This window comes from Carcharhinus amblyrhynchos, chromosome 6 (assembly GCF_965287045.1).
Source record: "Carcharhinus amblyrhynchos chromosome 6, sCarAmb.v2.hapA, whole genome shotgun sequence".
Lineage (NCBI taxonomy): Eukaryota > Metazoa > Chordata > Chondrichthyes > Carcharhiniformes > Carcharhinidae > Carcharhinus > Carcharhinus amblyrhynchos.
The window spans coordinates 49,129,393-49,146,864 of NC_137329.1; the positions used below are offsets into that span (position 1 = coordinate 49,129,393).

Consider the following 17,472-nt stretch of genomic DNA (forward strand, 5'->3'; position numbering starts at 1 on the left):
TTATTCACAACTTTCCCAGAGTCACCAGATACCAAAACTTTCCAGGAATTGGTGGATCTAGTGAGGGAATATTATGACCCTAAACCACCGCTGACCCTGAGAAGATAATGGTTTTACTTAGTCCTCCAGGAGATGGGGCAGTCTGTTACAGGTTTCTGAACAAGGTTGATACAATTGATGGAAGTATGTGAATTTGGGTTGAAACTTAATGAGAGGCTTAGAGACTGCTTGGTGTCCAGGCAAAAGAATGTAACTATCCAAAAATGTCTGCTAGTCGAAGCCCAACTGGACTTCAAAAAGGTGCTGCATGTAGCCTTATAATTGGAAAATACTGCAAGTGGGGCATACGTATTGCAAAGTATTCTGATGAAAGTGGACACCCAAACCAGTTTAACTGAGTTTGAGGATCAGCACTTGAATGTAGACAATTACATAGCCTCCCTCAGGAAGTATCTGGATATAAGTAAATGCCCAGAGTACAGCCTCAAAACAAAGCCAAACTTTGGCTAGAAAGTCAACAGTCCCTTCAGAATCTAGTCTGGCAAGGCATTGTAATTGTTGCCAATATGTGGAGTTAGAGCATGAAAGTAAGCCTACAAGACTTAGATTTTGGAAAACGACACGTAGGCATACCCTGGAAGGTCCACCTACATCCGATGTGGAATGACTAAACTGCATAGAAATGATCGGATCCAACTAAGATAACCAAGATTATGGGGGCAGCAGAGTGGCACAGTGGTTAGCACTGCTGCCTCACAACGCCAGGGACCCAGGTTTGATTCCGGCCTCAGGTGACTGTTTATGTGGAGTTTACATGTTCTCCCCGTGTATGTGTGGGTTTCCTCCGGGTGCTCTGGTTTCCTCCCACAGTCCAAAGACAAGCAGGTTAGGTTGATTGGCCATGCTAAATGGCCCCTTAATTTCAGGGGAATTAGTATGGTAAATATGAGGGGTTATGGGGATAGGAATTGTTGTCAGTGCAGGCTCAATGGGCTGAATGGCCTCCTTCTGCACTGTAAGGATTCTTCTATGATTCTAAGATTAAATGGACGTCTATATTCTTGGAAGTTGATGGTGGTTGGAGAATCAGTGTTCAGTAAAATTCACACTGAACTCCAATCTTTAACTTAAATCAAGATTTAGGCAAGATTGAAAACCTATAGGGGGACCACATTAAGAATTGTGAATATAATCTTTGTTCCTGTTGCTTACAAAAGGCAACTGGTTTGATTACTACTAATGGTATTGGAGGGCTGGTGCCTGATGGGGCTAAACTTGTTGAGAGAAATCCATCTGAATTGGATAAACTTTTTCCAGTTAGAAACTGGTTGCTCGATTGAAGTCCTGCTCAAATATTCGGATGTTTTCCAAGAAGAGCTAGGAACCATAAAAGGGGCCAAGGCGGCCTTACATATTGATCAGGATGCAGTCCTATGATTTTGCAAGGTTTGCCTAGTACTGTTTGCTTTAAGGGAATAAGTGGAAACAGAAAATAGAAGGTTGGAACTGAAGATATCATAAAATCTGCACCTGTTGTGCTAATTTTGAAGCCAGATAGTTCAGTCCATCATTGTGGACTTTAAACAAATGATAAACCATTATTCACAGCTGGACAAATACCCAATTCCCTGGATTGGGAATTTATATGTGAAATTAGCAGGGGGACTCTTATTCTTGTAATTAATATGAATCGTATTTATTTGCAGTTGCAGCTGGTTGAAGATGAGAGATATTCCATGATCAGTACTCTAAAGGGCCTCTAATAATACACAAGGTTATCTGTTGGTATATTTTCAGCCTATTCCATCTTCCAGAGAACAATGGAGAACACCCAGATGGCCATTTAGTTGGATGACATTCCCATTATAAGTAAAACAAAGGCAGAACACCTAGAGAACCTTGAGGAAGTCCTTAGTGGTTGTTCAAGGGCTGGCGTGCGCCTAAGAAGGGAGAAATTTGTCTTCCTGGTATCTCAAGTGGTTCAGTTGCGCTACAAAGTGGACAAGTCGGGTCTATATCCTTTGGAGGACTGGATTCAAGTGATTAAAGATGTCCTGGCTCCCAAATCCGTCCAGAAGTTTCGATTGTTTCTAGGGCTGGTGACGTACTATGGAAAAATTATTTAAAAAAGGCCTCCATCTTCATTCTGCTACATCAACTACAAAAAAAAAGTCAGGGATTGTCTGCCCATCAAAACTTGAAATTTAAGAAAATAAAGCAACAGCTGTCATTATTGAATATCTTAGCTCATTATGATCCCAGAAAAGTTGGTGCTAACCTGCCATGTTTCTTTGTGTGGCATCAGGGCAGTTTTGGCCCTGAATGGAGATGGCCAAATGGAGAGGAACGCCCAATACCATATGCCTCCAGGCCTTTGGCCATAGCAGAGAAAGTAGCCCACATTGAAAAAGAAAGATTGGTGGTAATATTTGAGAGTGGAAAAATTCTAACAATATTTTTATGCGTGGAAATTTGTGATTGTCACCAATCACAAGCTGCTACTGGGACTACTAAGAGGACAAATAGCATCGGCCTGTATCCAGTGGTGAACATTATTATTGGTTGTCCACAACTATCAGTTGGAACACTAGATGGGAAGCCATGTGGCAAATGCAGATACCTTGAGTAGGCTGCCTTTAGCAGACCCCTATTGATTTTACCACAAATAGAAGAGACAGCTATGACTATAAATTTTCTGGATATCCTTCTAGTAGCTGCACATAATATACGGCTTTAGATGCAAAAGGACCCGGTCCTCGCAGAAGTTAAACGATTAGTGCTGACGGGAGAAGCAGAAAGATCAATACTTCCCCAATTCAATCTGTATTGGAGTAGAAGACAGCAGATTGCTATGTTTGGTGGCCCGGAATGGGCGCAGACATAGTGGCACTTGTGGGCCAGTGCCAGCAAGGACAAAGGTTGCCACCAGCAGCCCCCCTACACCCGTGGGAACGGCTAGGTAGACAAAGGACTAGGCTGCACATGGATTATGCAGGCCCATTCATGGGCTTGATGTTTCTAGTCATAGCAGATGCCCACTCTATGTGGATGGACGTCCATTGCATGTATTCAGCAACCACAACAATAACAGAAAATTCACACCTTGTTTTCCACACATGGGATTCCAGAGGTGCTGATCTCTGATAATGGACTGTTTTTTGCCAACCAGGAGTTCACCAAGTTCATGAAGTCAAATGGGATTCAACACATCAGGACAGCAGTATAGCATCCCATCCTCAAATGGCCTTGCAGACAGAGTAGGACAAAGTTTAAAAGCTGGTTTAAAAAAACAGCAGGCAATCTCAATGGACACCAAGCTCTCCATTTGGTTATTTGATTATAGGAGAAGCACCCCCCGCCCCCCACCGCCACTATGGAAATAGCACCCAGAATTGCTCATGGGTACTTGATTCTGCACTAGATTGAGGTTGATCTTTCCAAGCCTGGGGAGCATAAGCTGGAATGGCAGCAAGAAGCCCAATGCAGAGACAGCAACAGTGGCCAGGAGAGACAATTGGCAGCTGGTGAAAAGATACTGGTGAATTACACTAAGGGTCCCATATGGCTACCACGAACAGTGACTCTAGGACAAGACATTATCCTACAAAGTACATGTGGGTGAGGCCATCCAGAAAAAAACATCCGGGCCAAGTACAGGTCTTGAAATCACAATTCGTTCAGGAGCCAATTATGTCCAACAAGCTGAGAATCAAACCAAGTCCTCCCAAACCACCCAGCTCTCCATCATTCATAGTTAGGACTAGGGAGTCCAAAATGGACACTGTGGCAAAGCTATGGCTGCTCCTTTGCCTTGAAAAGAATGAAGCGAACTAGAACTCCGGTGTTCAAATCATAAGAGATGATATACCCCACCCATGTCGAACACCAAGTTGGAGGAATCTGACCCAATGCTGAGGTACGCGAACTACCAAGGTTCCTTGGACTGAGGAGGGAGGGGTGTAATCTCCTCAACAAGGCTTATGATATTGGCCTCTAGGAATATTTTTGTCTGCCCAGGGAGTCCCATCTGTTTATATATTGAGGAGTGTCAGGTCTAACTTTGTACCTGAAGCACTTAATTGAGTTGGTAAATAAAGGGAATAGAAACATAGAAACATAAAACATTACAGCACAGTACAGGCCCTTCAGCCCTCAATATTGTGCCGAGCCATGTCCAATCCCAGGATCAAGCTATCCCCTCCCTATAATTCTGGTATGCTCCATGTGCCTGTCCAATAACCGCTTGAAAGTTCCTTAAGTGTCCGATTCCACTATCACAGCAGGCAGTCTATTCCACACCTCAACCACTCTCTGAGTAAAGAATCTAGCTCGGACGTCCCTCCTATATCTCCCACCAGGAACCTCATAGGTATGCCCCCTAGTAACAGCTACATCCACCTGAGGAAATAGTCTCTGCACGTCCACTCTATCAATCCCTCTCACCATCTTAGAAACCTCAATTAAGTCGCCTCTTATCCTCCTCCGCTCCAAAGAGAAAAGCCCCAGCTCCCTCAACCTTTCCTCATAAGACCTACCCTCCAAACCAGGCAGCATCCTGGTAAATCTCCTCTGCACTCTCCAATGCTTCCACATCCTTCTTATAATGAGGTGATCAGAACTGAATACAATAATCCAAATGTGGTCTCACTAACATCTGGTGTAGTTGCGGCATAACCCCACGGCTCTTAAACTCTAACCCCCTGTTAATAAATGTTAACACACTATAAGTCTTCTTCACGGCTCTATCCACTTGAGTGGCAACCTTCAGAGATCTATGGATATGAACCCCAAGATCTGTCTGTTCCTCCACATTCCTTAGAACCCTGCGTGGACCCTGTAATCAGGCTTGTCCTACCAAAATGAATCACCTCACACTTATCAGGGTTAAACTCCATCTGCCACTTTTCAGCCCAGCTCTGCATCCTATCAATGTCTCTTTGCAGCCTGCAAGGGCCACCACCTCATCCACTACTCCACCAATCTTGGTGTTGTCAGCAAATTTACTAACCCACCCTTCAGCCCCTTCTTCCAAGTCATTGATAAAAATCACAAAAAGCAGAGGACCCAGCACTGATGCCTGTGGTACACCGCTGGTAACTGGCCTCCAGTCTGAAAATTTTCCCTCCATCACCACCCTCTGTCTTCTATGATACAGCCAGTTACTTATCCAATCGGCCAAATTTCCTTCTATCCCAGATCTCCTTATCTTCTTCATGAGCCTACCATGGGGAACCTTATCAAACACCTTACTAAAATCCATGTATACAACATCAACAGCTCTACCTTCGTCCACACACTTAGTTACCTCCTCAAAGAATTTTTTTATTTGTTTTTTTCTTCTCTTTTTTTTGTTCTTAACCGTCCTGGATGTACAGGTCCCATCTTCCCCAGAATGTGCTCCAATTATCCAAGTAAATGAAACCCTCTCTCCTACACCATCCCTGCAGCCACATGTTAATCTGCACTCTCTCCCTGTTCCTCAACTCACTAGCATGTGGCACTGGCAACAAACCAGAGATGACAACATGCTTTGTCCTAGCTTTCAGCTTCCAGCCTAGCTCCCTAAATTCCTGTTTTAAATCCCCATCCTTCTTTCTACCTACATCATTGGTACCAACGTGCACCTCAACCTGCGACTGATGCTCCTCCCCTTTAAGGATCATGAAAACACGGTCTGAGAGATCACGGACTCTCCGTGAGTCTCTTTTGCTGCCGCACAACCTCCTATCTCTCCCTCTAACCATCATGTCCCCAATTACTATTGCTCTCCTGCTCTCCTCCCTTCCCCTCTGAGGCACAGGGACAGACTCAGTGCTCGAAGTCCGGCCCCTCTAGCTTACCACTGGTAGGTCATCCCCCTCAACAGAATCCAACACAGAATACTTGTTGCTGAGGGGAACAACCATAGGAGATCCCTGCACTGGCTGCTTCCTCCCAGCTGCTCTCACTGTCACCCATCTACTTTCATTTTTTGGAGTCTCCAAATCCCTGAAGCTCTTATCTATGATCACCTCTGCCTCTCGAATGAAGCAAAACTCATCCAGCTCCAGCTCTAGTTCCCTAACATGGTTTTTAAGGAGCTGGAGATGGGTGCACTTCCCACAGGTGAATTCAGCAGGGACACTAACGGCATCCCTCGCCTTAAACGTCCTGCAGGAGGAACATTGCACTGCTTTCACTACCATTCCTTCTAGATAAAAAGAAAGAAAGATCTTGCCTGATTTTCCTCACCCCCTTAGATAAGAGGAATAAGTGAAAAAAAGCAAAAAGCTTACCTGCTCTCATGCCAAGCCTTTTTTTTCAGGTTAGAGGAGGGGGGATTCTAGAAGTCTGGAGTCTCGAGTTTCCTCTCCATTCAAATTTATTGGGGAAAAAACCTTCCCAGGGGTCACTGGGGCCTACTTCCGGTTTTATACTCCCAGTTTAGAAAAAAAACTCTGAAAAAAGTAAGGTAAAATCTCTCTTACCTTCAAGCTCTCTGTACTGAGTCTCCACTCCAGCTGCTCCTCTGGAAACAATGAGGAATCTGATGAAGGGACGCCAGCTGCTGAAGAGTTATTTCAGTTGTCTATTTCTTAAGCACTTTTAGGCACAGTTCACTTTAGCTAGCTCTGCTTCCACGCACTTATTACCCTTTAGTTTAAAATACTAGTTTTAGATACAATCTTCTCTCCCTCAAACTGCATGTAGAATTCAAACATATTATGAAGGCTGGCATCTAGAAGTGCCATCACTATGAGGTTACCAATTACTTTTGTCTCATTGTACAATACCAGGTCTACTATAACCTAACATTCTATTAACTCCTCATCTACGCCATCCTTGCCCATTTGATTTTTCTAATCTATATGTAGCTTAAGATCCTACATGATTAGTGCTGTACCTTTCTGACAAGCTCACATTATTTCTTCTTCATCTACTTTGTCCTACTAGGTGGTCTGTACACCACTTTCACAAGTGACTTCTTGCCTTTATCATCTCTCATCTCAACAAAAACTGCTTCTACATCCTAATTTCTTGAAATTAGGGCGTTCCTCTCTAATATGCTAATACCATCATCATCCACCTTTTCTTAATTCCTTGTCTTTCTTCTCCCTGTCCTTCCTTTAATATTTAGGTCCCAACCTGTCATCCTGTAACCATGGGTGCAATCTTACCATAGCGTCCCAACAGCTGATGGGTGGGGCGAGCTGATAAGATTGCAAGGGAGTCCAGAAATCAGCTTCGTGCCCAATTTCTTGCCTCTGGTGATCTTACCAGCATTGGGTCCAGTGCAATCAGCCTTGTGCCCATTTCCAGCATGAGGCTGAATAAGTTATTCAAATTTAATGTGTATTTGAATGGAATTAGTGAGCCCAGGACTTAATTGGTTCACTTGTCTGTGTGTCCTCACCGGGTAAGGTTCTCTCAGTCGATCGGTCTGGCTGGCGGGGGGAGGGTTTGTAAATGGCTGTGGGATTCCATGGTAACATGCCGGGGTGGGGGGGTGGGGTGCTAGGTTTCGGCCATGGTGGTCGGCTATACGCATCAGGGGTTTTGTGACAGGTTTTTGCTGCTCGCAAAGCAATCACCTGCACGTGCACAACGGCACCCTCTGCTACTATCTGTTAGTTTAGGCCCCATCAACTCCACCTACTGATAGGAAAAAGATTTCAGGACATTTCATACACAAAGTACATAAGATTTGACATTTGTACCTGCTGAAAAAACAGATCTAAAACTCTCTGGTTTTCACAGTCGTTCTGGACTTAGAGATTTTTTCATAAGATTGCACCCCCATATCTCTGAAATGGCTGTCACATCATATTTATTAATTTTAACTTGCACTCAGTTCATTTGTTTTGTTTCAAATGCTCTGTGTTTAGATACAGAGCCTTTAGTATTGTCCTTTTTTATTTTTGTAGCATCTTGACTTATCTACCAATTTACTCTTAGGTTTGCATTCTCTGTCCTTCCATGTCACAGTCAGTTTATCATTTCCCATATTAGTACCTTTCTTGTCTATGCTCTTTCGTATACCACAACTTCCCAAATTTGATTGCTTGATGTCAGTATTCAGTTTAAAACTCCCTCTACATCCCTAGTTATGTGGCTCACTAGAACAGCAGCCCAAGCACAGTTCAGGTGTAGCAATCGCAATGGTACGGGTATCACTTTCCCCAGTACTGGTGCCAGTTCCCCACAAACCAGATCCCACCTTTCCCACACCAGTCTTTGAACCATGCATTCATTTCTCTGATCTTATTTTACATGGTTTCAGGTAATAACCCAGAAATTATTACCTTTGAGATTCTGCTTCTTAATTTGGTGCCTAACTCCTCATACGGATTGTGCAGAACCTCCTTCCTTGTCCTGCCTATATTATTGGTTCCTACATGGCCCATGACTATTGAATTCTCCCCCTCCCAGTTCAAGTTTCTCTCCTGTCCTCCACTTTATCACAGCACTTCCTGTTCTTTTTCCTATCTTGTGGCACTTCACTCGCTCAAAATCTATTACATTTCTAGCTGTCACAGATCTGAAACAACTAGTGGCACCTAACGGAGGCAAAGGGGTTTCGTCCATTGGCTAGAAGTCAGCAAGAACCCCAACTCACCTCTTTTTGACAAGGCCAGCTACACCATGTGCCCTCAGCCAAGAGCTGCCGGCCAATCATAGGCTGGCAGCTGTATTGAGCAGCCTGTGCCACCAGGGAGCACCAGGTGGCTGCTGACATTACAACATTCCCTTGAGGCTGAGTACTGCTAGATTCCAAGCTATGGGTAAATGATATTGGGAGGGGTTGCTTCAGGTAAGGAACATGGAGGCAGAGGGGGGTCAGAAGCAAGGTCAGAGGGTATCTCAATGGAATTTCCACCCACCATCCCAGTGTTGAGTCCCTCAATTAGGCCTTAGAATGAGGGATATTTTCCCAAGCCCCAATCCTGGAAGCTCACAGAAAACATCACTTGGGTTTGTTTGTCATATTCCCTGTACGGTAAGCCACCCTTCATCCCACACCCTCTTCCCCACCCACTTGGCTTCTGGGTTAATGTTCTGCTCAGATGAGGAAGATTGCAACAGACATCTACAGACACTGAAAGACACCCTCATAAGAACAGGATATAGTGCTCAACTCATCGATCGACATTTCTGACGTGCCACAGCAAAAAACCGCACTAACCTCCTCAGAAGACGAACACGGAATATAGCGAACAGAGTACCCTTCATTGTCCAATACTTCCCCAGAGCGGAGAAGCTAAGACATCTTCTCAAGAGCTTTCAACATGTCATCGATGAAGATGAACATCTCGCCAAGGCCACCCCCACATTCCCACTTCTTGCCTTCAAACAACCGCACAACTTCAAACAGACCATTGTCCGCAGCCAACTATCCAGCTTTCAGGAGAACAGTGACCATGGCACCACACAACCCTGTCACAGCAATCTCTGCAATACGTACTGGATCATTGACACAGATGCCATCATCTCATGTGAGAACACCATCCATCAAGTACACAATACATACTCCTGCGATTCAGCCAACGTTGTCTACCTGATACACTGCAGGAAAGGATGTCCTGAGGCATGGTACATTGGCGAGACCATGCAGGCGCTACGACAATGGATGAATGAACATTGCTCAACAATCACCAGGCAGGATAGTTCACTTCCTGTTGGGGAACACTTCAGCAGTCACGGGTATTCAGTGTCTGATCTTCAGGTAAGCAGTCTGAAGGCGGCCTTCACAACACACAACGCAGAATCATTGAGCAGAAACTGATAGCCAAGTTCTGCACATGTGAGGACGGCCTCAACTGGTTTCTCGGGTCCATGTCACAGTATCTGTAACCCCTACAACTTGCCTGGGCTTGCAAAATCTCACTAACTGTCCTGGCTGGAGACAATATACATCTCTTTAATCTGTGCTTGGCCCTCTCTCCACTCACATTGTCAGTACCTCTAAGGCTTGATTACCTGTAAGGACTTCATTCCAACCATTATCTTGTAAATTAAGTTTGTGTCTGTATATGCCCTGTTTGTGAACACTCACTCACCTGAAGAAAGAGCCTGAGACTCCAAAGGCTTGTGCTGCCAAATAAACCTGTTGGACTTTAACCTGGTGTTGTGAGACTTCTTACTGTTCTGGATTAATACCAGCAAGGGCAGGTTGAAGCTCAAAGTGGCGTTAATCAGTGGAGGGCATCAAATTCAGTAAAGACACAGGGATCAGCTGTTCAGCTCAGTATTGAATGGTGATCTCAGCATCAAATTGTGATTTCAGTATTAAATTAGGTCATAAGGTTTAAGCAGTGAGGTCAGTAATAAAAAATGAGTTCAATACTGAACAGTGAGCCCAGTACTAAATGGTGAGCTCTGCGTTAAATGAGGAATTCAGAATGAAGTAGTGATCTCAGTAACAAAAGCTCAGCCTTCAAAGTACAGGTACAGTTTAAGTTTATTTATAAGTGTTACAAGTGGGCTTACATTAACACTGCAGCGGAGTTACTGTAAAAATCCCCTAGTCACCGCACTCCAGCGCCTGTCCAGGTACACTAAGAAAGAATTTAGCATGGCCAATGCACCTAACCAGCCCATCTTGCAGAATGTGGGAGGAAACCGGAGCATCTGGAAGAAACCCATGCAGACATGGGTAGAACATACAGATTCCACACAGACAGTGACCCAAGCCAGGAATTGAACCTGGCTCCCTGACACTGTGAGGCAGCAGAGCTAACCACTGTGCTCTGTAATAAACAGTGGGTTCAGTATTAAACAGTGATCTCTGTATTAAGTATTGACACCTGTATTAAGCAGTACCTGTACAGATATCTGTGTTTTGAGTACACAGTTATAAAATTAGCTTGATAATAGATAATGGGTGGGATTTCCAGCCCACTTGCCCCAAAACCAGAAAATCCTGCCCAATGGACCTTCGTATGGCCTGCTCCATGCACCCCACCCCCGCTACAATTCCTGTGGCTGGCGGGGTGGGAAAATTCCCTCCGTTAAGTTCAGTATTAAAAGAGAGGTTCTGTATTAAACAATCTGCTCTGTTTTAAACAATGAGCTCAATACTAAACAAAGTAGATAAAGGCACCTGGTTGCTGAACTCTGTAAATTTGTGTCCTACATTAAGCAAGATGTTCAGTATTAAAGTAACTCAGTAATAAGCAGTGAATTAAATTTGTATTAAACAGTAATCTCAATATTAAATAGTGAACTTGGCGCTAAACAGTACAAGTATAGAGATTCAACCGTTAAGTTCCATTTAAACAGTGAGCTCATTATTAAACGTGGAGCTCAGTAATAGAACTCCACTTGATGTATCAAACAGTATAGGTAAATGGATCCTGCCACTGCATTTGCAATTAAAGTGAGTTTATATTAAATGATAAACTCAGTAGTAAGCACCCTAAGATTATTAAACCACAAGGTGTGGCGGGGAATAAGGGAACCTTTGGTGTTCTACAAGCTCTTCTTTCTCCCTACATTAGCTATAGAAACTACAGCTGTAAATACAATGAACACATATTGTTAATGTGTTCGGGTCAAGACCACCTTGCTTTTATGTAATGTCTTTAATGTAGTAAAATATCCCAAAGCGCTCTAAAGGAGCATTAACAAACGAAACTGACACCAAGCTATACACAGACATATTAGGATAGGTAACCAAAAGTTTGGTCAAAGAAATAGATTATAAGAGGAATCTTAAAAAAGGCAGAGGTAAAGATCTGGAGAGATTTAGAGAGGGAATTCTTCTACATAGGGCTTATGCAGCTGAAGGTATGGCAGCTGGAATAATGAAAATCGGATTTTTTCAAGAGACCTGAATTAAAGGATCCTTAAACTTTTTAGGGGCTGGAAGAAGCTACAATGATAGGTAAGGACAAGGCCATTGATACCATCAGTGATATCAGGGATGTAAATAGCATATGTTTAATCTCTCATGCTTTCAGGGTGATTACTGAAGAAGGAAGTGGCTTGTTGCTATGGAATTGAAATTATCAATTATGTTTCTTGAGCTCATTAATATGAGCATTATTGATTGAATGAAATCACACCGTTTTCCAATGCTTCCACTTTGTATTTGATGCATACCAACTCTCAGGTGTTACAGTAGAAGTTGCTAACTGGTGCTCTGCTACAGAATTGGCTCAAACCTTACAATATTCTGTCTTTACTGAGTATTAGACTTACTGCTCACCAGCATTGGACAGTGGTCATAAGATCATAAGGTTCAGGTTAGCTGTGGAAAGGAACACAAAGCAACCCAAAGTAAAAAATAATTAATTGATGGGGGTGGTTAATTTCAGTGGGTTGAGAATAGATCCAGGCCCAGGTAAGCCCAATGATTTGGGATAGTCAAGCTACATTCACATATGGGGGAAAAGAAGGATCTTCTGGATGAATTGGGAATGGGCTAGGAAGTGGGAGGGTTGATGTATGGCAAGACAAGGAACAGGACAAGAGGGTCAAGTCTTCCTGTCCAGTAGGGACATTTCCTATCCTTACTGGTATTTTGCTGATCATAGGAAGCCCCACTACTGCATGGGGAGACTGCCAGGTACACCCAGGTGGCTTCCCAACTGGTTCCTAAGATTGGGCCTCTCTTTAGTGGCTGCTTAATAGGCTATGGAGGAGCCCCCAGCAGCAATGACTGGCTAAGGTGCCAGAATATGACATCCTCCACTAATTGCCAAGACTTGCCTGCCACAACGCAGCTTCTTCAAAGATATTTATCTTCTCTTTGAGGGTGCTTCATCACTGAGACTTCCTTGTCCTTCAGCCTCAGGAGTGGCCACTGCTAGAGATGGTGCTGCTGATGTTGCTGGGCCTCTGATTGGACTGGCACTGTGGGATGTGGGCTGCTGTTCTTTTTGGTGATCCATTAGTCGACCACTGGTAAAATGCTGCTCCAGGATCTTGCGAACAACTGACTGGGAGAGGGAGGTCAGTTCTTGTTTTCACCATTATATGAGTACCTTCAAAAATTAGACTGCAGCAGTTCACAGTGACTTACCTTCTCAAGAGCAACTAGAGAAGTGCAATAAATGCTGGTCTTGCCTATAAATGAAAAAAAATGACTGTAATTGGTCAGTAAGCCACCATGTGTCTCATTTTTTATGCAACATGGTCCTCACAGGCAAACATTAGTGCCGTATGTGGTGCAGAGTCAGTCAGTTGGCTGTTTTGCAGAACAGACAGCTGATGTAATACCTATGATTGTACACAGGTTAATTTACCAATGTCATGTGCAAAATCTTGAAAATATATTGAACTGAGGGCAGATGCTAGCTTACACTGAAGTATTATTTTAGCATGAAATTTATGCAAGACACCAGAGCTGTAGTTCTGTCAGCTGTATACGTCAGTGATGACATGAAATATAGATGGAAAGATACCAGAGATCAAGAGAGGGAAAATGGCCTTAAAAGATGAGGGATGCTTCCCCACTGTGTCATGGAATAAATGCATTTTTGGTGTGTCATGGAACGATGCAGAACAGGAAAGTTTTCAGCCATGCTGTTTAATCTGATCCAAACTAGAGAAATGGTTGATGCACCACATCTGGGTTAGTGAAAGAAAAATCAGCCAGGGTTTCTATTCCTGATTACTTTCCATGTGACTGTTGGCAGGAGTGAATATGTGGACATCAGCTGAAAAACTAATAGGCCCAGAGTGATGCCCCTGCAGTTAAACAGCTTGCAGACAATAATTTAGATTAAAATATCCATTTTGGCTGGTGTGCAGAAGGTTGTTCAAGGGTCAGAGTGTGAGGATGAATTTCAGTTGCTTCAACTCAAGTGTCAGAGGATTTTGGGTTTGATTTGATACATCAGGGGAACAGTACCTCAGCAAGATTTGGCACTTTCAGAACAGGAGAGGTCAGTATTTTTCTGAAACAGTTTGGAGGTAAAGATCTGATTTTGGTTGCTGATGCAAAAATAGCTTTTGCTGATTCTGGCATCTATTTCATATCTTTCCTGATTTTTACTTCCATTAAATGCATAACAGGTGACAAAATCACTACAACCCTTCTTACCTTATCAGTCAAAGTCAAAATTACTGAATTTGCTTTTGAAGGGTTCCTAATATGAAAGGGAGATTTATGGGAGGAACGATAGACGAGTTTTGTTTTGCCGTTTTTAAATAAGTGAATTCTCAGCACTTGCCTTGGATCCTGTGCATTATATTGCAAATGTCATTTAATCAGGTATTTTCGCACACAATAAATGTTAAGATTCAGAAGGGAATGCTTCATGTGGTTAGAAAATATGATTTATTATTCACAAGCTTCATATTATTTGTGCTTCTCATCTATAGTTAATCCTATTACAAGCCAGTATTAATATGACTACATACAGGAGTGGAGCTCAGTGAGCTAGATGCTGCGCTCGCACTGTGAAAAAAGAATTAATCACAGCTGACGTTCTCATTGACTGGATATTCATCGATATCACATGGCCCTGCTATAGAAGGTGATTGGCGCCAGTGTGCCGAAGGTTGCTCCTTTGCTAAGATGTGGGTCAGAGTGTGAGGATGAATTCCAGCTGCTTCAGCTCAAACCTATTCAGGATCAAGACATCCATATGGTAAGCACTAATACCACAGGTCATCTGCACAATATCCCAGAGGTGAATGGATAAACCATAATGCACATACAAAGAAGCACCCTCTATTTATTTCTGCCTATCCTATTATTTATCTCTTTTATGCTATTTTTTCTCTTTTTTTCAATAACTCTCCCCTATCTCCCTTGGTCTACCTCTGTTTTTACTCATTTAGCTCATTTTTCTTATTTCTCTTTATTTCATCCACGACTTCTCCATTTTTTAAATATTTTGTCATTCTAATTTTCCAATGTCTCACACGTTTTTCTCTCTCTGTCAATTCCTTTCCCTACCTGACTCATTTTCTCTCTCAATCCCTATTTCTATCTCCTGAACTACATATGCATTGCCACCTCTCTCTCTCTCTCACTCTGTAATATCATTGATTTACAGTGAGGCAGGCATTGTGAAAAAGATTTTTAATGTCTGCATTTGTAATACTGAGGGAAATTTATAATATTGGGGGTGGGTTACAACTGTAAGTTTGTAAAGTGGAATTTTTGCAGCCATATCACGGTGGATTTACATAATGCCAGAATATGTTACACTGCAGCCCATGTCTCAGCTCCTGAACATCTACAATACACACAAGGTAAAAGAGGACCGTGCATCCCTTTTTGATAATGTTCAGTCCAGTGATAGTTTCTATACCAGTTGCAGTATACATCAGGTAACAGGAAATAAAACACTCTGGTATTGTATAAGTGGATTTCAGTGTTAATTCCCATACATATTTAGATCTGATACTATATGGTTAAAGTGTGATTCTACGTCTGCTGCTATGCATGTACTATAGATACAGATAAAGGACAACTTGTTTACTGATGCAATATAAATTGAACAAAATGTAGAGGAGGCCCCATGTGAACTCATCCATTGGGTCTGAGGAAGGAAATTTAGAAAGTTTTTAATGGCGAAGGGCAAGGAGCTATGAAGGACTAATGGAATTTGGGTGCCTGTTTGCACAAATCACAAAAAAAGTCAGGTAAGAAACATAAATAAAAGGGCGACTATTGGCCTTTAACTTGAAAGAACTGGAACTTAAGAGTTAAGAAGTGATGTTTCAGTTGTACTGCATTGCATTTTAGTTAGACCCCGTCCAGAACACTGATTTCAGTCTTGAGCTCTAAATCTTATCCAAGACCACTAATTTCAGTTTTGAGCTCCACATTTCAGGATAGTACTATAAAGGAAAGTGCAGATTAACCAGAAATATACCAAGTCATAGCTTAAAGATTAAACTCCTATTATAAATTAATTTATGAGATGTGGGCATTGCTGGTTAGGCCAGCATTTATTGTTCAGCCCTAATTGCTTTTGAGAAGGTAATGGTGAACTGCCTTCTTAAACCACAGCGCTCCCCATGGTGTAGGAACACTTCAGTGCTGTTCGGAAGGGATTTCCAGGATTTTGATCTAACAACAGTGAAGGAACAGCAATTTCTAAGTCAGGATGGATCAGAGAGACTTGAAAGGAAACTTCCAATGACTTGGTGAGGAACTTCAGATCAAATTTCATAGATTTGTTTTGTTTTTCCTTTACTTTAGAAGCATAATTTTGATCAGGTTCTTTGAAATGATAATAGGATATATGCAATGGTGATCATTTTAACTTCTGAAAACAGAAGGGTTTTTGTGTTTTTATGATACTAAGGCACCAATCACTTTAAAAGATGCTGTAAACATTTGGGTTCATTTATTTAAACTCGGCATTTGAGAATATATGTACTTGGATGGAAAGCTTGAAAACGTTATCAGCAGTGCTGTGTCTGCTGTTTTCTACTCCAGACTAAAGTGAAACTGAGAGTGGATCATAGGACATATGTTCCCTCAAGTGATGGTATGCTGCTGTCTTTTAAAGTCATATTAGAAAATCTCCCTTTCTTTTTAAAGATATTGTCCCCTTCCAAATGGGTACAACTATTTATAGTACATGTTCATGGTTAGTTACCAAGACACAAGTGTATAGAATTTATGAATCTCAAAAGTGTTGAGGTAACCTGCTGGTAGGTCCAGGCCTTGTAATGGTAACCTTCTCTGGCGGTTTCTTTAATTCGTCATAGTGATCTGTGGGATTGTCATTCTTGGCTGCTGTTCCTGGTTGCATTTTGGATCTTATCCTGGATGCAGTAGTACTACATGGTGGTTCAGAAGTTGGAATGGATCTGATGTCTCCTTATGCCTCATAATTGTGCCTTTTTGTGTAATGGCTTCATAGGACCTTGGTTCTAAAGAAATCCTTGTTACCTTGGATAGTTGCCACATACCTTCTATGGGATCCTGGATGCAAATTTCTTTTCCACACTGTAAAATTGGTAATTCTGTGTCTGCATTTTTATTGTATATCTCGGTCATCTTCTCCTGTAGTTTTAAAAGTTGCATTCTAGTTTGAGAGAGTAGAGTGGGTAAGAGTTGCAAATTGGTTTGCACTGGTTTGCCAAACATGAGCTTTGCTACTGATGACATAGTTGCACTCAAAGGTGTTGCTGTCAGATGTAACATTGCAGCATGGCAATCTTGCATGGTTTGTCTACATTTAAGAATGAATGAGGGATTTTATTTTGCAAATCATCTGCTCAGCTGGGCTGTTAGATATGGGATATTAAGAAGAAGGAGTAGTGTCATCAATATTCCACTTCTCACACATATCCTGAAATAGCTTACCAATAAATGGCAGACCGTTATCTGTAATGATCTGTCAAACCACACCAAATAATTTGAATAGCACTTAAGAGCAGAATTGTTGAACAATGGGGTATTTGGTGAGATAGTTGATGATGACAATGAAATCAGTGCCATGAACATGAGGATGGTTAGGAATTACATGTGGAATCAATGGTTTTTTGAGCTGATTTGATATATGCTTTTGATATACCTCA

General features: G+C 42.3%; 1 protein-coding gene across 1 annotated transcript in view; it reads left to right on the forward strand.

The window, feature by feature from the left end:
* Nucleotides 1-14,476: 14,476 nt before the first annotated feature.
* Nucleotides 14,477-17,472, forward strand: part of ptpn5 (protein tyrosine phosphatase non-receptor type 5) — a 124,006-nt gene continuing 121,010 nt past the window's right edge. The window contains exon 1 of the mRNA XM_080190431.1: nt 14,477-14,576. The gene's annotated coding sequence lies outside the window, so the exon portion shown is untranslated. The remainder of the gene's footprint in view (nt 14,577-17,472) is intronic.